This window comes from Pseudonaja textilis, chromosome 3 (assembly GCF_049901715.1).
Source record: "Pseudonaja textilis isolate UNSWEBS1 chromosome 3, rPseTex1.2, whole genome shotgun sequence".
Lineage (NCBI taxonomy): Eukaryota > Metazoa > Chordata > Lepidosauria > Squamata > Elapidae > Pseudonaja > Pseudonaja textilis.
Window position 1 is genome coordinate 112,820,369 of NC_141992.1, and position 22,754 is coordinate 112,843,122.

At 42.8% G+C, this 22,754-nt stretch overlaps 1 protein-coding gene across 4 annotated transcripts in view; it reads left to right on the forward strand.

The window, feature by feature from the left end:
* The window catches only part of SEMA5A (semaphorin 5A), a 195,431-nt gene that overhangs the window by 59,142 nt on the left and 113,535 nt on the right, over positions 1 to 22,754 (forward strand). For 2 of the 4 annotated variants that reach the window (XM_087930659.1, XM_087930658.1), the window contains exon 2: positions 953 to 1,029. The exons of 1 other annotated variant lie outside the window; for it this stretch is intronic. The gene's annotated coding sequence lies outside the window, so the exon portion shown is untranslated. Of the gene's footprint in view, positions 1 to 952; positions 1,030 to 17,794; positions 17,912 to 22,754 lie in introns of those variants that run through there. One more of the 4 variants, XM_087930656.1, reaches the window with a different exon arrangement.

The window sequence follows — 22,754 nt, forward strand, 5'->3', positions numbered from 1 at the left end:
AACTAATAACAATTTTTTCCTGAAATGTCTAGCAGACATATTTGTTTCCCAGTGAAATACAACAACATATCCCCGCTGCATTTTCAGATGTATTAAATGAATGTTTGCCTGGCCTTTGGCTTCTGCTGAAATAAAAGTTCTGTGAATTTCATGGTTGCTGTGGATACAGGTAACTGCCTTTGGTTGAAGGGACACTTGCACAAAGCTGCCCTTGTCCTCTAACAGATGCCTGGACAAATAATTTCAAAAAAGAGGTAGAGTTATTTGTATAGGAGAAACTGGTTTTTCTATACTCATGTAAATGCAGTGTCCATTGTGCTTGCAAGAGCAAAAGGAGATCTACATCACTGCTGAAACTGTGACTTTGAACACTAGTAGTTCTAAAGGCTGACTTCTAACAGAAATAGTCATTTATTCCGTGCCATGGCTGGCTTCTTAGCAGGGTGCTGTGGTTGAGCTGGAAACATTTAAAAGGGCTTGTGTGTGTGTGTGTGTGTGTGTGTGTGTGTGTGTGTGTGTACACCTACATATAAGCATTCTGATGTACTTCACCAGTTTGTCTGATTTAAAAAGAACAACAAGGAGATGTTTACAAGATGCCTGAGAATACCAGACTGGCCAATAAAGAGATTTTTCTATTCCCAAGGTGTTACAAAGACTTGTCCTCATAATCCTTTGAAAGGAGCGGTGGGGGCGGGGGGGGAGTGGGAACTGGAAGAGCAGCAGTTCTTTTGTTTTGGGGTCACTCAAGGGACATAGACTACAGTACTGAATAGGAAAACTTGGGCTTTTCCTTTAATTATATATCTTCAATTATAGATCTCAAGCTGATTTTGCTCTTTAAAGGGAAATTGTCATTTCTGGAATGGATTTCTAGGGGGATAGTGAGTACAGTGGAAACACTTCTCTTCTGACATACTGATGATGCATTTGTTTCATTTTGCCACGCTAGCTGAGAATTCTTCATGTCCAGCAGATCTAGGAGGCGAGAGGCTGGAGAAATCTGCAATAATGCAAGCCCTGGCATTTGTAAGTACTGGCATGGTTATAAATATCCACGATCAGTAGCAATATAGTTTTTCAAATGCATTTCGAGCTGCCACTTCTTTTACACAGATTGACAGTTTTACATGAATTCTTTCTCTCTAGTTTCTTCACTATCTGCGACTGTAAAAATCATGCTGAATATTTGCATAGATAACACCACTTGAAAAATAAATAGAACATCTGATAGGCCCTAATCTATAAAATGACTTACTATTTTCAAGTCACTGAATGCTTTAGATTTTAAATGATTCTGTAATAGCTTCTGGCTGCTTTGAGGCATCATAACCAGTTTATCATAAGGGCTTCCCACCTATCAGGACTACCATGCATAATTGGCATGGCCATGAGAAGACGATTGAAAGTATTTACTTCTGTTTTAGACTAATAATGTTTGCTTCATTCTCCAAAGTCCAAAAATTTTAATATAGTACAACAAACCAACCAAATGATAGTTTACAAAGATAACTTGCCTCGATGAACTGTAGTTAACATTAGCCAGTGATTAAGAGGCAATGTTAAAGTCAAAAGTGAAAGCATTTGATTTTATTGCTACCATGCTAGTAAACAGTTTAGTGCCACAACTAATTGTGGTGCTCTAATTATGAGGAAGATAGTTGGACTTGTTTTATAATTTGCTCTAAATTTATAGGGTGAGTATATAGGCTACCTGTAACTCTGCAATGGCAGAAGAAATGGAATGTCATACTAATGTTTGTATTGTATTGTTTTGAAATATTAACAGTGTACATTGGTGTGAAGTCTTTTTCTAGTAAATTTCATTTAGACTGTTTTTGTTGTTGCTAGTCTTAGAAAACATGCGGTTTGTTATCAAAGAGAAATTTCAGTAATGAAAGTCAACTTAAAAATATTTGGGGCAAAAATATTGTGTAGAAGAATGAAGTGCTCCATATGAATAGCTGGAAGTTGTGGTACATTAGTGAGGAAGATATCACACTATGAGGAAAACCAGTAGTGTGGGTTACTCCTTGATCAGAATTGAAAACATAGAATACTTATGCTTCTTTAAAAGGGAGTTACTTTAGGTAATGTTTTAGAACATCGAAGGCATACTTTTATGTCCTACCTTATTAGATGCCGCATAATGGCAAAGTTATTTTCAAGTAAGGATGGAACAGTTAGTTATTTGAATAAAGTACAATAACTTGTATTACTCTTTCTATGTTGGCATGTTGTTTAAATTTTCCTGCCGTTTTCCAGTACTTATTAATTGGCTGTTTACATCAATATTTGTTTTAGATAATACTGCTGCAGTATGCTCTAATAATAGCTCACATATTCATCTTAAAACCACACCCACATACACCCACACTATTTTAAAAATGTATATTATTCTATGAATTCATGCTTCATCTTTCGACTCATAGAGTGATTTCTGTGACTATGGCAGACCTGGATTTTCTCCATAGAGCTGCTGCGAGCATCCAGAGTGGGAGGTGCTCCAGTCTCAGCTCTCACAGGCTGAGCTTGAATTGAGGAACGCTCCTCCCCATCACATGATCCCTCGTAGCGTTCCCCAGTTTTAGCTCAGCCTCGTGACAGTCAGGCTGTGTTTCTTGAGCACTTGGCCGATTCAGGATTTCTCAGTAGGATTTCTTCTCCAGGTTGGACCTTTTAATTTGGTTATTTCTGTGCAGTTGCCTTGGGGTCTATAGCTCCCTAAGGGAGTTCCCCCATCCTGGGGTGGGGGTTCTTAATCCTTTCCCTTTGGGCAGAATTCCAGCACTTCGCGTTGCTGGGCCCCCCCCTCGCCTACCACTTCGTTCGCTCTACCGCTGAGCTCCGTTTCGTTCCTGCCTTCGATCGGTTGTTCCCCCCCACTGAACGCCCATAACCAGGGGAGATCTATCCCCCCCCTGTTCCTCCTTTTTCGGCCCCAGGCCTCCCCAGGGGGGGGGTGCTGAGCCCTCTCGCAGCGCCTGGGTGCGAGGCGGGGGCGCCGCCTTGGGGCTGTCTGGGGAACGGGAGCCGGGGACGCGCCCCAGGCTCCCTCACAGGCCTCCTCCATGCCGGGAGAGTAATCCGCCGCTGATAGCCCCTCTCACAACTCGTGGCCGCCATTTTGGGTGCCGCGTGGCGTCCACCATTTTGGGCACGACCTCGTGGCTGGCCGCCATTTTGGGGCCTTGTCTAACAGTGCAACCAGGCTGCGTTGATAAATTATCTCACTAGGCAGATCCCCGGGGACTGCTTAAAGCCACGCTCATTCCCTCAGGGTCTTTTCGAGGGTTCCCGAGCCTCCACAAGGTCCGTTGGCTCCGCAGCCGTTTTCAGCTGGCGAGGTAGCAGCGCTTTTCAACCCCCGGTCTTTGCCTGGGGAGGCAGCTGCTGTAGGCCATCATATCTTTTCTCAGGCCTGGCGTTCGTTTTGGCTGATTGATTTACCATCTGTACCTTACAACTGCTGCTCCCTCCCTTCTGGAGCAACTTTAAAGTGCATTAATAAAATAACAAATAAAACCGAAAGGGCAACAGGCCCAATTTCTTCATATATATATATTCGTCTTGCTTATATCTCAATTTCAACGCGTTTTAAAAAAAAAAAGGAAAACAATTAATAAATAAATGATTAAATTCATATATATATATATATATATATATATATATATATATATATATATATATATATATATATATATATATATATAAAATTTCACCAAAAGGGTGTGTGAAACAACCGCTGTGATACCCGGCCTTGGTGCAAGGTCGCAATCAGACAAGCCAACTGTCTCTTACTAATTTTAAATAATTTTTTCCAGCTTCTTTTCCAGATGGCAGATGACAATTCTTCACGTGGACCTTCTCTGAAGGCCAAATCCAAAACGCATTACTTGCGCAGACAGGCACAGGAGACCTCCAAAGCCTCACAGAAGGATGCCCTCAGATGCCACAACGCACTGGAGAGGGAAATAGACAGGCGGTCTAGAGAGTCATGCTCCGTGCCTCTGGCCCTCCCCCCCGCCACTCCCTCAACCTCCACCCAACCCCCCTCCTCCTCCCTCGCCTACTCAATCTTCGGCCTCGGTGCCTAGACAAGCTCCTGAAGCTACTTTCACCCCCACTGCTGCTGGCTTGCGCCAGGAAGAACCAGAGGAGGATTCCATGGTTGAAATCCCTGAGAAAATGAGATCCTGGATGGAGTTTGCCATCCGCCAGGGAATTGCGCAAGGTCTCCAGCAGATGGCCGGTCCGGCCCCTCGGCCTGCGGCCCCTGAAGTCCAGGCTCCAACCGTCAGATCTCTCCCCAGATCGGATGCTTCACATGGTCAGGTACTCTCCCAGAGGAACTCCCTCTCTCTCATGGGGTAGAGGAGGAGGAGCAGGAACAAGATCAAGGGGACCCGATTCATTTCGGGGAAGAGGAGGACCTTGATTTGGGGTCCATGATCTATAGCGAACCCCTCTCGGGGGCAGACCCAATGGAGGGGGAGATGTCAGAGGATGAAGGCCTCACCCCAGACCAGCCCACCTTTGTGGGGTTGTTCAAGCCACATCTGTTCAGGTCCATCCTTTTCAAGGCCAAAAATATCTCCGGCCTGATCTCCCAGCCTCCCCCTGAACCCGCATCCTCGGGGGGGGGCATGACTCCATCTTTAGTCAGCCAGTAGTAGAGACCAAGGTCATTCCGGTCCCACGTATCTTTTCCGATCTGGTTTCCAAGCAACTGGCCTCTACAGGGGCGCCTCCAGCCCCCTCCAGTCAGGACAAATGGTTTTTCAACCTTGATCCTGACTTCTCTCTCCTGTTAGACCCCCCCACGGTCGACGAACCCATCATGGGCTTGGCTTCTTCCTCGACCCCTAGCGATGCTCTAGAGGCCCTGAAACCAGAAGACAAGTGAGCCGAGCTAGCCTTACGCTGGGCCCACCAATCCGACGCCTGGGCCATTAGATCGGCCACGGCCGCATCTTTCTTCACCAGATCCTCAATCAGATGGCTCCACCAGCTAAAGCAACATGTCCCCGCGTCCAATCTTAGGGCACACCAGGACATTGCGAAGCTCATGGCGGTGGCCGAGTTCTCGGCCGACGCCATTTATCAGGCTGTGAAATTCTCCACCAGAGCCATATCCTCGCAGGTCACAGCTCGCCGCTTGCTCTGGATCCGTCACTGGCAAGCGGACATTAAAAACAAGGTGAAATTGGCATCCGCTCCCATTTCGGGAGGTAAATTATTTGGTCTGATCCTTGATCCCTTGCTGGTTGAGAGTCGTAACAAGCGCAAATACCTCCCCTCTCTTTTTCGGAGGTCCGACTCCAGAGCCCCCACCACTTCGACGAGGATCCTTTCATTCCTCCTTCCAGACCTCTTTTCCCCCAGATACCAGAGATCTCCCTCCTACCGGCCACCCCCATCACAAGATTGGGCCGAGTCCGCCGAGAGGTCCAGAAGGGGTGGCTCCTATAAAAGGCCCTTCCGGGGATCTGGGAGCAGGCCCTTTCGGTGCTCCAGATAACTTAACCCTCTCCCTCCCCATCGGTGGCTGTCTCAAGTACTTCGCCAACCGATGGGAGGCCTCTACTACTGATGCATGGGTCAGGGACACGGTCCGTTTTGGCCTTGCCCTTGAGTTCCAGTCCCCCCCTCCTGACTTCTTCATGTCCTCCCCCCTCTCCAAAGACCCTGCCAAGCAGGCCCTCATGGACGCCGCCATCAGTCACCTCCTCGACATAAAAGCTATTCAACCCGTCCCCATCTCTCAACGAGGATGAGGTTTCTATTCCCATCTGTTTGTAGTGCCCAAGCACTCGGGGGGTTGGAGGGCTATCTTAGACTTAAAAAGACTGAATCGTTTTCTGTCTCCCCGCAAATTCAAAATGCACACGTTACAATCAATACTCCTAGGAACCAGATGAGGGGACTGGCTCACTTCAATTGACCTCTCAGAGGCATACTTGCACATCGCAATTCAACCCTCTCACTACAAGTTTCTACGCTTCTCCTATAACAAACAACACTTCCAGTATGTCGCGCTTCCCTTTGGACTGTCCTCCGCTCCCAGGGCCTTCACCAAGGTTTTGGCGGCCCTGGCAGCCCACCTTAGATCCCTCCCAGTCCGTCTCCACTGCTACCTGGATGACATCCTCATCCAGTCCTCCTCAAAAGATCAGGCAGAGAGAGACACCAAACTCACTCTTGCTGCCCTTCAGGACCACGGGTTTCTGATAAATTGGAAAAAAAGTCACCTTTCCCCTTCTACCCGGCTAACCCATCTTGGGGCAGTGATTGACACTGTTCAGGAGCTGGTCTTCCTGTCCCCGGAAAGACTCCTTAGCATTCAAAAATCTATTAATCTTATTAGGCGTGCAAAAAAGGTCAAACTTGTCAAAATTGCTAGGTAAGTTGGTTTCATGTATCTCTGTTATTCCTTGGGCCCGTTTTCATACCAGATCCCTTCAATGGTTCCTGCTTCCATATCAGCGATCAGGAAGGAGCAACTCAAGGCTCCTGGTCAGAGTCCCTCCAAGAGTCCTCACGTCCCTCCTCTGGTGGACCAGACCGGCCATCAACAAGGGCCATTACTTCAAAGAGCCCAACCAGCTGACCCTCACCACAGACGTGAGCCTATTCGGATGGGGCGCTCACGTCCACACTCTCTCGTCCCAGGGCAGATGGTGGACAACAGAACGACTCTGCAGCATAAATTGGTTGGAGCTCCACGCCGTTTACCTGGCACTTCGCAGTTTCCTACCTCAGGTACGCGGGCGCCACATCCTGGTCCTTACAGACAACGTCACGGCCAAAGCCCATGTCAACAGGCAAGGGGGCACCAAATCGATACGGCTCATGAGAGAGGCCGAACGCCTTTGTCGATGGGCGGAAGCAAACCTGTCATCCATCAAGGCAGACCATATCTCAGGGGCTCTAAACATCCAAGTAGATTGGCTCAGCAGAGCCACCCTAGACCAAGCAGAATGGTGTCTCCACCCATCCCTATTCAGGGAGGCAGCCTCAATATTTGGCCTTCCCAAGGTGGACCTCTTTGCATCCCTCCTCAACGCCCAGCTACCAAGGTTCTTCTCCAGGTACCCCTCTCACGGGGTGGAGAACCACAACGCCCTGCGTAGTTCCTGGCCCCCAGGGCTTCTTTATGCCTCCCCCCCGGCCCTTATCCCGAGGGTCATCCACAAACTAATCCTGGAGCAAGCGGAAATTCTTCTGGTGACCCCCTATTGGCCCAGACGTCCGTGGTTTGCGGACCTCCGCAACCTCTCAGTGGCCCCCCCTGGAGGATCCCCCCCGACAAGATTTCTCTGTCCCAGGGCCCACTTGCACATCCGAAACCCCAATGGCTCCAATTAGCCATCTGGAAGTTGAGCGGGACCGCTTAAGAAGGGAGAAGTTCTCCAGCCAGGTCATAGACACCATTCTGGCAGCCAGATGGCCCTTGACCACACGAATATACAACGCCACATGGGTCGCCTTTCATAATTGGTCCCACAAACTCCAGATCAATCCCCGCTCTCCCTCCATTGCACAGGTCCTGGATTTTCTTCAAGAGGGCCTTAACAAGGGACTATCCCCTACCACCTTAAGACGGCAGGTCGCGGCCCTGGCAACCGTTATTCCCACCGGTAGTGGGGGTACCCTCTCTCATCACTCCCATATCCGGGACTTCCTTAAGGGAGCTTCCAATCTGCGCCCCCCAGCTGTCCACCACTATCCCACCTGGGATCTCAATAGGGTCCTCATTTCCCTCACCAAGCCTCTCTTCGAACCCATCAGGGATGCCTCCCTCCAGGTCCTGACACTCAAAACTGTGTTTCTCGTGGCTATCACATCTGCTCGCCGGATTTCGGAGATAGCAGCCCTGTCCATCAGAAAGGATTAATGCGTGTTCCATTTGGATAGGGCTGTTCTCCGACCTGACCCCACCTTCCTACCCAAGATTAACTCAGCTTTTTACAGAGCTCAGGAGCTCATCCTCCCGAACTTCTGCCCTAGACCCTCCCGGGAAAGGGAGAGACAGTGGCACACTCTTGATGTGCGGCGCGCCCTAAGGATCTACATCAGACGCACACAGCCCTTCCGGAAGTCAGAGGCATTATTTCTGTCTTTCCAACCCAAGTCGCTCGGTCACAAAGTGTCACCTACCACTGTTGGCCGCTGGATTAGGGCCACCATTTCTAAGGCATACCAGACACAGGCCCTACCTGTTCCCCCCGGCATAACTGCTCACTCCACCAGGAGCGTGGCTACCTCGGCCGCATGGGCCATGCAAGCTTCAATAACCAACATCTGCCGGGCTGCCACCTGGGCATCCCCGTCCCCTTTGATCAGGCATTACAAAATCGATGTGTTCACCTTGGCTGAGGCGTCTTTTGGCAGGCGGGTCCTTCAACGGGTCCTTGAGGTTCCAGAGGAGATTCCGAACCAGACGGGATCCCTCCCGTAGGACTCGCCAAGCTTTGGTATGTCCCACTCTGGATGCTCGCAGCAGCTCTATAGAGAAGGGGCGTTGGTTCTTACCTGATACACTTCTTCTTGTAGAGCTGCGTAGAGCATCCAGCCCCACCCCTTTAGTTCCGTCTGGTGGGGAATCTTGTTTCGGCCAATGGATTAGTTGTTAGTTAGGATGAGAACAAGGCCTTTCCTTCTCGTCTTCGCAAAACTGGGGAACACTACAAGGGACCACGTGATGGGGAGGAGCGTTCCTCAATTCAAGCTCAGCCTGTGAGAGCCGAGACTGGAGCACCTCCCACTCTGGATGCTCTACGCAGCTCTACGAGAAGAAGCGTATCAGGTAAGAACCAACGCCCCTTTTAGTGTCCAGAGACCACATCCAGCCTGCAGGTGGTCTCAGTCCAGCTCATGGCAGCAGGTGGTATCAGTGGGGGCAGGGCGTTATCAGAGGCAGGGGTGAGGAGTCAGCAGCGGTGGGAGCAGGATGGCAACAACTAATCTTTGCATTTACAAACCTAGCAGGTCTATAAAACAAAGAAAAGGTAAAGTAAGATCATAAGCACAGTCATGGTTTTACCTAGTGACCACTTTGCTTAATGACTGTGTTGCTGGTCTAGTTCTGATTGCTAAGTGAGAACTACTAGTATTGTGGAGAGAATTGAACCAAGAAGATCCTAATTGTAGCTTGATACATCATAAAGTAACATCACATAAGAAAAGCAAATATTGCAGATTTATTAATGTTTTCAAAGGAAGTTGACATAGTTTTCTGTACCTTCGGATTTAGATACAAAGTTTCCTGGATTGTGGATTGTGTCCATTTTATCAGATAAATGGAAAGTATTATGAAAAGGATTTTATAGGTAGAACAATAAGGGAAAGACACTAGAACTTAGTTGACTGTAATCATTAGTAATATAAGGCTTTCTGGAATTTATTTGAAATATCCATTATGTGAGGTTTTGGTTTTCAGACTATTTGTCTAATGAAGGTAGACAGGATCTACAAAACATTATATAAAAATAAATTGGTCAGCATTATTAGTGTAAGTTGTTAAAACTATAGTCCAGACCAGGGGTCTCCAACCTTTTGGACCTCAGGGACCACCAAATTCAGAATTTTAATCCTGCAAACCACTGATATGAACCCCCAGAAAGCCGCTTGCTGAAGCATCTGGACTCCCACTGACAGGATGGGGTCCTTCAGGCACTTAGCTTGGCTGCTTGTTTCTGCAACCTTAAATACTCAAAAGAGTCATTTGGACCCATTTCCCACAGAAAACAAAACACTGGGATCTCTTCTCTGTCTCTGTCTCTCTGTGTCTCTGTCTCTCTCTGTCTCTTGTCTCTGTCTCTCTCTCTCTCTGTCTCTGTCTCTGTCTCTCTCTCTCTCCCTGGGGGTGGGGGGAAAGGAACCTCTGAACTGATGCTGGGTGGTGGGAATCTGAAGTCTGGAGGCCGACGAATCAGATGGCTGGTGGGGAGGTGGGGCAACGGGTGATACTGGCGCCAGATGGACTGATGTGTTGGGAGATCGCAGCATCTTCCTGGGTGTTTCCTGGCCTGCGAAGGGGGAGGAAGGGGGGGAAAGGAACCTCTGCACTCTGCATTGCATTCTGCCTCCGGGAAGGGCTCCGATGCTGTGATCTCCCGTGTGCATCAGTCCATCTGCTGCCAGTATCACCCCTGTTGCAGACACGGGTGTGCTGCAGACCACCAAAATTTTATCACGGACCACCAGTGGTCGATGGACCACTGGTTGGCGATCTCTGGTCCAGACAATGATCACTTAAATGTGTTTCCTGAGAAATTACCTTTAGCCCCCTATCCCCAACTTAACTAGTATACATAGACTAAATCTTTGTTGTAAGCATTCATTAAGTACAGCCTGGCAGTAAAACTTTGTTGGCTCTATACATGGACATGTGATTGGTTAATATAAACTTGTGATCGATTTTTGATGAGGGCTGTTGAATATTTCCTATGGCACCATCTCACTATCATTTCTAGAGAATCAATAGAGTAATTATATAGTTTTACTAGTGAATGTCTCCTTTAGATATATTTGAGGGGGGGAAAAGCAAAATAGCAAGCATTATAGGAGAAAGTTTAATTGGGCCATGTAGACCAGTAAGAGTGCCCTTAAATTTTCTAATACGCCTAAGAGGATTTTACTTTAATTAAGAACTAGCCCTTTGGCAGTAGGAAATGAAATGAGTTGAACTGTTCAGGGTTTGAAATACTCCAAGGAACTTTCGCTACTTAAATTAAGATCATCATTTTAAACAATTCTAACCAGAAATACTTGGTGCAAAAAAAAAAAGAGAGTCAAATTCACAAGTATTAGAAATTGGAAGAAGTGCTACTTCTTCCAACTAAGGGGAAATCTTAGCTATTATATTAAACGCTACAAAAAATTAGGAGCTGTGCTGCTGATGTGTTATGCTATACCATCATTTGCTTTAAGTATAAATTTTAATTGATTGTGTATGATCAAATCAACGTTGACTCTGAACCACATACACATATTCTCCAAATGACAATCTGTTCCTAACCTTTTCCCTCAGGTTTTCCAAAATTATTCCCATTGTCCCTATAACTGAATCTGTCCACCTTACTGCTTATCTTCTTCTCTTTCCTTCCACTTTTCCCAGTATTATAGCCTTCTCCGGCTCTTTGCATAATATGTCTAAAGTAAGATAACTTGCGTCAGTAATTTACATTTTCAGTGAGAACGCTGAGCTGATTTGTTTGATGATCCAATTTTTGTTTTGGCTGTCCAAACTATTCTCAGGAATCGCCTCCAACACCAAAGTTCAAAAGTGTCAATACTCTTTCTGTTCTGCTTCTCCATCCATTGATTATCATAGGGAATACCACGGCTTTAACTATTCTTATCTTTATAGGTATAGACATATTGCAGCATCTGAGTATATTTTCCAAGGCCTTCATGGCTGCTCTACCAAGTGCTAGTTTGCGGCATATTTCTTGACTTGTTGATAGTTGATCCTGAAAGGCAGGAGTTATCTACCACTGCCCTATCTTCATTGTCAATTCTAAGGCTGGTTATTGTACTTGTCATTAGTTTCCTCTTCTTTATATGTAATCATATTTATTCACTGTACTTCTTGACTTTCATAGTTTATTAAGTATACCAAAAATAAACCAATTACTACATATTCACCTGATGTGGCAAATTAGGCTCATTTGTTATTGATCGCTCTTTCCTGTGAACAAGCGTGGTATAGAAACAGCTTTCTCTGGCTTGTTTAGGACTTACTGCATCATCTGTCCCCTAGGGGCTTCCCACTGGGAATATCTCAGTAAACAAACTTCATACCATGGAGATATTCTCCCTCCCACGGATGAACTGCATTCATATGTTATATAAGCTTTAAACAAAATGCTAACAGTTGTTTCCAAGCTCTGCAACAGGGACAGATAGAGTGACCAGACAGGTGTATTTGCCAGTAATGAACAAGCCTAGTCTTTCGTATCTTCAAAGGAATTCATTTTGCAGAGAAGTAAAAATGGCTAGCTGAGCTACTTCTTAATTGGCATTTTCTCCTTTTCCCCAAACTCTTTGACCACAGGTTTGTGGTTAACGGAGGCTTGGGCCCAGGGGTGAGATTCAAATTTTTTAACAACCGGTTCTGTGGACGTGGCTTAGGTGGTGGCTGTGGCTTGGTGGTCATGAGACTGGGTGCACATGGCTTGTTGGTCAAGTTATTGGCTGGGTGTGGCCAACCATTCACATCGAGGCACGCATCTCCTCACCTGGCCTCTCAAGGTTGTGAGGATGCTGCAACAGTCAAAAGTGTGAAAAATGTTCATGAGTCACTTTTTTCAGTGCCATTGTAACCTTGAATGGTCACTCCACACAAGCAAAATACCAGCAAAGGAGAGGAAAAAAACTCCAGAGTAGCTCCGGAGACAGGAAGTCTAGTCCTGCCAAGAACGTAATAAGGGTTAACAGAGAGGCAGTTTCTGTAAGCAACACCAGAATGTTTCCTTCCTGCCTTCTTTACAGGATTAGGCCAGTAATTTCTTCTAACAACCGGTTCTCCGAACTGCTTAGAATGTTAACAACCAGTTCTAGTGAATAGGTATGAACTGATAGAATCCCACCCCTGCTTGGGCCAGGCCCCAACCCAAATATAAAATATGTCAGGAAACTGCATATGGTGGCAAGCTATATTTAGATTTGCAAGCTAAAAAACAATGGTTTCAAACTAAGTTCTGATCCTTTGTTGATTCAGTGACCTCACTGACATTCATGGTAAAGCACATACATTCTATTATGGCTTAGCATGATAAAGCACATACATTCTATTATGGCTTAGCATGATAAAGCACATACATTCTATTATGGTTTAGCAATATCCAGAATGACAGGACTACTGCTTGAACAAAGTGAGCAAAAAGGAGATACAGACAAAAAGGAGACACAGACTAACATTCAAGTTATATTTCAGAAATATGCACAGCAGCACAGTTTCGGTTTCTCATTAGTTTTATATCTTATGCATAAATTGTATATCTCATTGGAACATTGAACATGGGGGGGTAATGGTAGACGACAGCTGCAGTCAGCAAGGTTTTCCAGCAAAAGAGACTAAGGAGAATTTTGGATTTCAGAGGCAGTATTCCAAGAAATGCCTTTAATTTGTGCAGTGCCAGCCTTGCAAGGTAGTCCATACAGGAAGTACCTCCAGATGAACTAATCCTACCTTGTTTTAAAGTTACATTAACATAATCTTGCAAATCTGAAGGTATATTTCTCTTTCTCTCCTCCCCCCCCCATCACCTTTACAACCCAAGAAACTAGAGAAGGTTGTTCTGAGATGTTTCTCATGTCCATATTCTTTTTGCAGGCTAAGCTGCTTCTTATCCAACCATTCCCCTTGTTGTGACTCTTCCCATATCTCCCAATGCCATTTCCACATACCATTACAAATAGTGGATTGCATATAGTGGATTGCAGAATATTACTACATATAACAGGCAGATATTAGTAGCTAGTACTTTCAGTATTTAACATTTCTACCCAAACTTTTAGGACATATATATGACATTCAGAATACCTGCTATCAGTATTCTCACAAAATAGCTGTCGTATTATATGTAGTCACAAAACTCCTATTTACCAGAAGGCTATTGAAATTACTCCTCTTTAGCCCTGTGGGATGCTTTGGAGCAGGGCTGTCAAACTCCTGGCTCATGGGCCAGATGTGCTGCACGCTGGCCATGCCCACACCTGGTTTAGCGAAGGGGGAAAATGTCCCAATACATCACATGAAGCCGCCATGACAACATGAGTTTGACACCCCTATTCTGGAGTATATCAGCTTCCTGCACTCAGTTTGCCAAATGAAGTGTTAGCCCCATCATATTTGGGCTGCAGTCCTCTATCATTATTTTCTAACGATCCCTTCAAAATGTTATCTGAAGCTGACTTTATGCTTGACACACTAGCTTTGTTAAAAACATAAATAATAAGTTAATTAAAAATATTAGATGATATAAGGGACCTGCTGGGTTTTAAAGGTGGTCTTACTGGGTACATTACTGCCTATGGAGATTACAGGTTAATAACTCCGCAAGACCAGACCTGAATAAGTACTGTGAAGTAGAGCAAGCACAATGATTTAAGATCTGTTATCCAAAATAAAATATAGGGGGTGCAATGGTTCAGTGTTTAAAGATGCTGAGCTTGTCAACTGGAAAGCTGACAGCTAGGGTTTGAGACCCACATGCTACACAATGGGTCAGGTCCCATTCCTGCCCCAGTCTCTGCTTACCTGGCAGTTTGAAAGCATGGAAATGCAAGTAGATTAATAGGTACCGCTTCAGTGGGAAGGTAATGGTGTTCCATGTGCCTCTGGTGCATAGCCATGCTGGCCACACAACCACAGAAAATGTCTTTGGACAAGGCTAGCTCCCTTGGCCAAGAAATGGAGATAAGCATCCTGCCCTAAAGTCGGACACAACTGGACAGGGAAACCTTTACTTTTATAACAATGATACAACAACTAGAAAATCTGCATATTGACAAAATTTTCATCTGTCAGTTATAAAATGCCATACTGCTTGGATCCACACATATATGACATCCTAGGTTTTGGGGAAGAACTGAGAATGAATGCAAGCTAGTGTTTATTAATAAACCTGTGATTTTACATTGTTGTATGTATAATAATAATAAATTCCAAAACATTACTTGAACACCATCAGCATTGACAAAGTCACCATTAGTCAATTGCAACAGGAGCTTTACTTGGAACAGCTTACATCCTGCAGTGATTTAACACCATCAAATAACAACATCTACGTATCCCAGATTCTTGGGAAGAACTAGATAGGTGGATAAAAATGCCAAATTCAGTCTAAACATCTGGCTGATTATGTAAGGTACCATACTAATAAATAAGATAATGGAAAGGATGTAAGGATGTTGTTCCCCTTTTGTTTGTATTTTTCTAATATGTGTAAGTATAGCCTCCTCTCTATAGCCAGTAGGGAAGAGGGTACACAGAAAATGGACACGTACAGCATTCTGAACCAGACTGCCACCAAAAGACTGTTTCTATGGTGAATATTGTTGCCTGCAATTTCTTATATTATTACAAATGCTTAACTGGAGCTACTGTATCCTTTAGACTCCCCCTTATTCTTTATGTTTTATTTTTCATAGAGAAAGGAAGCCTAGATTTCCTACAAAGGAAAGAAATGTTTCTCATTATGAAATTTCATTATGAATCTGACACACCTGAATTGGCCGCTCATGTATTCAGGAATCAGGATCCAATCTGGAAGGAAGAGAAACTGTCTGTTGTCTTGTGGTGTTCACACATTGTATCCTCTGGGACGATGTTTGGCATGTTCTCTCTGTATGTCTGCTTATGACTTGGTCAGCTCTTTCTGGGTTGGCATTTGACTGCTAGAGAAATGAATGCATTGGGAAACAAGAGCCAAGAATGCATTTCAAACAGATCTTAGAGATTTCTTTTTAAGGGAATCAATCTAGCCTAGACTTCCATTCCGTATTATAAGTTTCTAACGTTGTTGTTTTTTTTTTATTGAAAGAATGGTGAAGCAAGCAATGTACAACTGCACATTACAGATAGTTTCAATTTAAGAGATCATATGTGTGTTTTCATGGGGGTGCATTGGCTCAATGGTTAAAGATGCTGAACTTATCAGAGAGAAAGCTGATAGCCTGGGTTCGAGAACTGATTGCTGCACTAATGTTGTTTCTCCTTGGAAACCACTTTTGGACTTTATGATTGAGGTGGGAAAAAAATGAAACCCTGCTTTTGGGTTTTGCCAATTACCAATAGATTTGTTGTTATAGAAATGGCTAGTATATACTATTATATATGCATCAAAAAGGAGTTAGAAGTCAATGCTTTTTTTCTTTTTACCCTCTACCCCTACACTTTTCTTTCTTCCCCTTTGCCTCCCTTATTCTCCCCTTATTTTCATTTTTCCTTGTACTTCTGTATTTTATGTTTTGATAAACCAGTAAAATAGTAAAACTGAGAACCATGTGCTCTGCAACAGGGTGAGTTCCCATTATTTCCCCCAGCTTCTACCAACCTAGCAGTTCGAAAGCTTGAAAATGCTGACTCCCTTGATTAAGGAAAGGAATTGAGTGCTGCCCTCTAAAGTCAGACTCAACGGGGGAAACCTTTACCTTTATGCATTTCGATTCTCTGTTTCTAGACTCACTGAAGGGGAAAAGGACTATTTTGATTTACGTGTTAAAACTAAACACACCTAATACTGAATCTGCGTTTCTACCTCATTAGACCACTAAAAGTTTTACCATAGGGACTTATTTGTTGTCTTTGTTTGGGGTGTATTTTTCCATTTGGAATCATTTTAGTGTTTGGGTTTTTGGTTGTTGTTTTTTCTCTTTGTGGAGTAAATTTCTAGAAAGCCATTCTCTCCTTGTAAATCAACGTTGGAAAGAAATAAATTGGCAAGAATTACTGTGCTCTGTGTTGGTCTCACCAATCAAAGCTGCAACTTTAGAGTTCTGCTTTTAAATGTCATTGGCCATAGATTTGGAGACCCATTCAGATTTGGAGGAATAGTTCCTTCTGGATTCTTTACACTTTCAGTCTAATTGTCAGCCCTACTCAGTAGACCAGACCAGGAAAGCAAGTCCACCAAATTAAGGCTAGAACTACTTTTATTGAGGTTGGCAATAATCCGAATCTCCCAAGTCTGATTGTTCCATGCCTCTTTCCCCTTCTTATAGTCTAATGCAAAGCTCCCCATAACTTGAGATTTTCAAGAAGAAATTGGACTGCCATTTGTCTGAAATGGTGTAGGGTCTCCTGCTTAGGCAGGGGATTAGACTAGATGACCTACAAGGTCCCTTCTAATTCTGATTATCTGTATCTGTATCCCAGTCTCTGGGCTGTGGACCAGCACTGGTCTGTTACATGCTAGAAACTGGTCCATGCAAACAAGTGAAGCCCCATCCATGGTCTGTGGAAAAACGTCTCTCCATGGAACCAGTCTCTGGTGCTCAAAAAAGGTTGGAGGCTGCTGCTCTAATGAACCAGGGCAGTTTTTGTCTAAGCTGCTTCTGAGAAATATTTTATTTCTCAGGACATAAAAAAAAGTTTCAGGTACCAGTTCTTGCATATTTTTGTCAAGGTCATCTTCCTTACAGTCTCCAACAACGGTGCTCCAGAAATTCTGAAAATGAGGACTAACACCTCTGGCAAGCATCAGATATGAGAAGGCTGTTTTAGCCTCCCACAGTTACTTCAGTTTTTTAAAAAATAGCCAATCAAAATGACTAGTAGCTGGTAAAAGCAAGATCTTCATGTAATTAGCATTTTAATAGTGAAGGAAGGTGTTGGAGATTAATGAGAATATTTAAAAGTGGCACTAAATTGGTTGAACTGCTTTTCCATTTCTTACAGTGCTGCATATAGTCTCACATTGAAATTAACTACCTTCTTATTTCTTCATAATTGCTCATATCATATTTTGGGATGACGCTAAAGAAATTAAAATATAAATAACCAATTTCTGTTTGCAAAGTTCCTCTTCCCTATCATCCCGTCCTTGTTCTTGGGTTGACATTTGTTTTGGAAATTATGCTTGTGTTTCTCAAAAGTGGGAAGAGAACCAATCTTTTTCTTCTTGTGGTTATTTTCCTCATTATTTGTCTTGAAGGCATCGACTGTAGGAGGAGAAGTAGGAGACAGTGTCCCTTTTCATTGGTCCTGTCCTGTCCTGAGGCCAGCTTGGGAATAAGCTATCTTTAAAAGATTATTTTAAGACTGTTTGGCAACATTCAGTTTGGAGGACGCAGCAGATTGCTTTTCACAATAGTCTGGCAAGAAGGCAATGGGTATAATGCCTAGAGATTGTTTCTGTGGTGGATGAGTGCTGAGTGCGGCCTGTTCCAGCCTTTATTGGTGAGGAAACAACCTGGTAGTGCAGATAAGCCCTTACTTAATTGGGAAGCAGTGAAGTGAGAGCACCGTACGGAAAATACTGAAATCTGTTTTTTATTTTATTGCCGGTGTAATGTTTATGGAGATTTGAGTAGGTAGGCCACATTCAGCATGTGGTCTCAGCTCCTTCCATAATCTTCAGAGCCCCAAGAAGTGCTAACGAAATTCAGCAACAAACTGCATACAGGCTTTTTTTTTTTTTTTTTAACTGTGTCAAATTAAGTAAAATTGGTATGTTCAGTTTCTAAGCTTAATGATAGGAAACATTTATTTAAAATATTAAAAAGCAGAACCTAAGGGAAAGTGATTACATTAGTGCCCCGTTGCTTGGGGTCCTTGACTACTAGAAGAATAATTTGAATAGTGCAGGCACCAATTGCAAAATGATTAACTACTTCTGATTGTGAGCAGAAATTAGCCTTTTTCCACTGAAAATGAGAATTAGAGGAAACATTGTAAAGTGTCCAGTTTAATCCCTGGGCAATGCTGGAAACTAGCCAGGTCTACAGACGATTGTGCAGTTTCTGCTTAAACTCCTCCAAAAACAGAAGGCCCTTCATATTTCAGGCAGTTTGTGCTCTAGCCATTATTTTTTACTGATAAGATCTCTTTATTAATATTTAGTATACAATCGGCTTCTTATTTCTACCCATGGGTACTGGCTGTGCCCTCTGGAATAACTCTGCTCCGCTTTGCATAACTGCCTTGCAGTTATCTAAAGATATTGTCATATCTCTCTCTCAAATCTTTTCTTCCCAAGTTTGTCTTATTCAGCTCTTGTCAGGCTTTCTTCATATAATTTGATTTCCTGTGGCTTAATTGATCTTTTCTGGTATATGATTCAGTTTGCAAAGTCTTCCTTGAATTGTTCCAGGAATGAATCTAATTCCAAATATAACCTGTTTAAGGCAAAATAATACATGACACGTACAGGGGTTCTGATATAACTAAATAGCAGTTACAAAAACCTGATGGATAAAGAGAGTTTCAGATCATCAGAAATAATCTGATTTACTACTACTACTATTACTACTACTACAACTACTACTACTACTACTACTACTGTATCTAATAGACACTTCACCGAATGTGATACATCGAACATCTGTTGGGAATTAACTTAACACGAACTTTCATAATTTGTTTCATAAACTCCTTTTGAAATTATCTCACATGATAGTTGATGAGCAGTTCCTCAGTTCACATATCTTTATAAGCCTTGGTTTCTTTGCTGAATAACCCACAGCATGCTACAGACAGTGGTTTACAATTAAAGTGGTTGGGTTTGTACAAAATATTCAGTCAAAGCTATATCTGCTGTGTTACAGTTTAGCAGAGGAGTTCTCGAAGTGTAGATCAAACCACAGCAGTTAAAAACTCAAAGGAGCTAAAAACCATTTTTAAAAACGTGATCAGTCTTGCATCAATAAAACTTGTTTTGGGCTTTGCTTCTTATTTTGAGTGTGCAGGCCTGCAGATCAGAGTTGTGACATAGTACTGGATTGTAAGGTTTAAGATGCCCTGGGATATGTAAATGAAAATGTAATTATGAAAATGAAATGGTATATTCCTTTCTTGCCCAACTGCAACTTAAATGAACCATTTGTTTTATACATGAGGCCACAAAAAATTATTGTGTTATATGATATCAGGCCACTATTTAAGGAATAGTGCTGTCCTGACATTGATCAAAAGCTTGTAATTGTAGAATGAAGGAGAGATGTATATGACTTCTGCACAAATTTGGGAAGCTAATGATAAACTACAGAGGGATGACACTTTCAAACTCACTAGGTAGCTCAGTCCATGAAATCAACTCCATGGGAGGACTAAAACTACTTTTATTGAGATTGGCTATAAGAACAGAATTTCCCAACTTTGATTGTACTGGATCTCTTCCTACATCTCATTCAACTGTGAATTAGGGAGGTGTCTGCCTGAGCCACATTTAAATATTATCTCTATTCTCATAGCTTAAAAATGTTTCATTCCCCTTTGCCGAGATAATGATTTTTGCATATTTCTATCAAAGTCACCTTTCTTACTCCCTACAGGTACTGAGACACCTATTCAGGCTGCTTTCTGGTCTCTTCTGTCTCTCTCTACCCCCACCCAAATAATTTTGAGTGAAGCTTACCTGATCAGAGTTTAGGCTAAACTAAGCTTGAATGGCTCTTATAGGTAAAGTCAGGACCCAGGATTTTCTTACAGGGTTGGATTTTTTAAAGCTCAGTGAGAACTACAAGTAGTCCTTGAATTACAATTATTCATTTAGTGATCGTTTGAAGTTACAATGGCTCTGAAAAAAGTGGTTTATGACAATTTTTCACACTTATGACAGTTGCAATGTCCCAAAGTCATGTGATCACTTTTTGTGACCTTCTGACAAGCAAAGTCAATGGGGAATCCAGTGTTAACAACCGTGTTACTAATTTATCAACTACAGTGATTCACTTAACAAGTGAGGCAAGATAGGTTGCAAAATTCACTTAACAAATATCTTACTTAGCAACATAAATTTGGGCTCAATTGTGACCATAAGTTGAGGACTACCTATACTTCTGTGTCTTCTCCAGGAACATTAAAACGGCCTGTTTTTTCAGCACTTATAAAAAGCAGGGTTACATGGACAATCAAAAGTTTGGCAATGTTTGTTTCAACAAAGATCTCTTAATCAGTTATGCCAGTAACAGAACATATTTAGCTATAAACTGAACAAAGTTCTCTCTACTTGTCAGGATGTTAACACCTTTTTCATAATAAAATGTGCATGTTCTTCAACACTTAAAAATTCACAAGAAAATGCTTTCTTATGACTAAACTGGAATATTGGTTTTCCCCCTTAGTCAGCCAGCTTGAGAAATATTAGTTTTGAAGAAACTCTTCCTAATTAGGCTTATATTTGGAGTAACAAATATGATGGTTGATTGATTTTTCTTGTCTCCCCTTTTGGCTTTGTCATGTCAGCATTTTGTAGACTGGGAACACCCAAGAAAATGCTCCCATGTTAATGTGTTCAAACACCAGCTGCTGCTTCTGCCTCTGTTATTTTCTGAAAGTTACTGTCTTACATGTTTGTGCAGCCCGTCTATTTTAAGTGCCGTATACCACACTGGAAATGTACCCTCCAATTTCCTAGCCTTTGATCTTTTAAAATTGATTCTGAATTGCTGAGGGTATCACCAGTACAATACAAGGGTTGATTTTATTTTTTCTAATCAGTCTGTGCAATTATGGTAGCTCTTGTTAAGTACAGGTTTAAGTGTTTCCTCAGAGGCAAACAGTGAAAAAGAATTCAACCAGTGTTGATATCAGGTCAATGCTATAATATATTGCTTTTCTTTTTCAGAATACATTGGCAACATTATGTTCAGGCTGTGTTAATTGGCTAGGGGCTCTGGTTCAGTTCAGATTTTATATTAAAACATACATGACACTTAAAAAGCAAAGTTTGGGTTTCAGTTTTCAAATATACAACAAACAGGTTTAGTCTGAGTTAAAGCTGATTCTGTCTCCATTCCTGATCCAGTTCATTTCCAGCTGAATTGTTTCTAAGAAACAGCAGCTATAAGAAGCAGTGATAGCAACTATGATTAGTCTCTACCAGTGGTGGGATTCAAATCATTTTACTAGCGGTTCTGTGGGCATGGCTTGGTGGGCGTGGCAGGGGAAGGATATTGCAAAATCTCCAGTCAGTGGGGGTATTTGTCGGTTCTCTGAACTTCTCAAAATTTCCACTACTGGTTCTCCAGAACTGGTCAGAACCTGCTGAATACCACCTCTGGTCTCTACCATATCACAGGCACCCATCAAACTGTAGTTAAGGTTATTTTAACCAAACCTCAACATGATCTTTTAATTGAGTCCTAGATTCTACCTCCTCCCCACGCAGGTTATATCGGTATATATAATATTTGCCCAATGTTACTGTCATAATATCCCTATCCAAACTTGGATTGTGTTATGTATCATGGTTTGAACAAAGCCCTTAAATTGGAAACCAACAATATAATGCCAAGTCAACTGCTTAAACGTGATCAAGAGAGAAATTAACTTAGAAGAGAGGAAAACAGTATTTGACTTATTTATTCCTTCATTTATCTGCTGGGCTTTGTAGGTTACTTCAGCTGTGAATAACTCTGTTTTGAGAGGGCTGTTCTGATTTTCACAGACTGCTAAAAACTATGCAATGAAAAATAAATAAATTTAAATACACAACCTGCATATATTCTATTTAATTCATTTATTTATTTAAAAACTATATTTATTATATAGCTGCTCATCTTAGCTCAAACTCTAGGTAGTTCCCAATCAACAAGTAAAATAAGATAAGTGAAAACAAAATAATATATAAATCTTTTAGAATGAAAAACATTAAAAACCTGGCTTCCAACATCCTTGTTAAATCTTCCCATCTACTTCACCCTATCCCAGTGCTTTGGGGAAAAGCCAGATTTTAAGTGCTCTTTGGAAGGCTAGATTGGTAGTGTCCTGCCAAACCTCAAGTGGAAGGGTGTTCCACAGGGCAGGGGATGCCAGGGAAATCTCAAATGGCAAAAGAGCAGCAACTAAGCATATGCCCACCATATTTGACCTGGTAGGATGGGTAAATGTCCTTAGGGAGAAGCAATCCAACAGATAACCTGACTCTGTGCCATATAGGATAATAAACAGCATCTTGAATTGCACCTGGAAACTGGAAACCAGTGCAACTCTCACAAGAGAGTTATATGGCTAAACCTGGAGATACCCATCACTAAGTATCACATTCTGCACCAGTTGTAGCTTCAGGATGGGTCTTCAA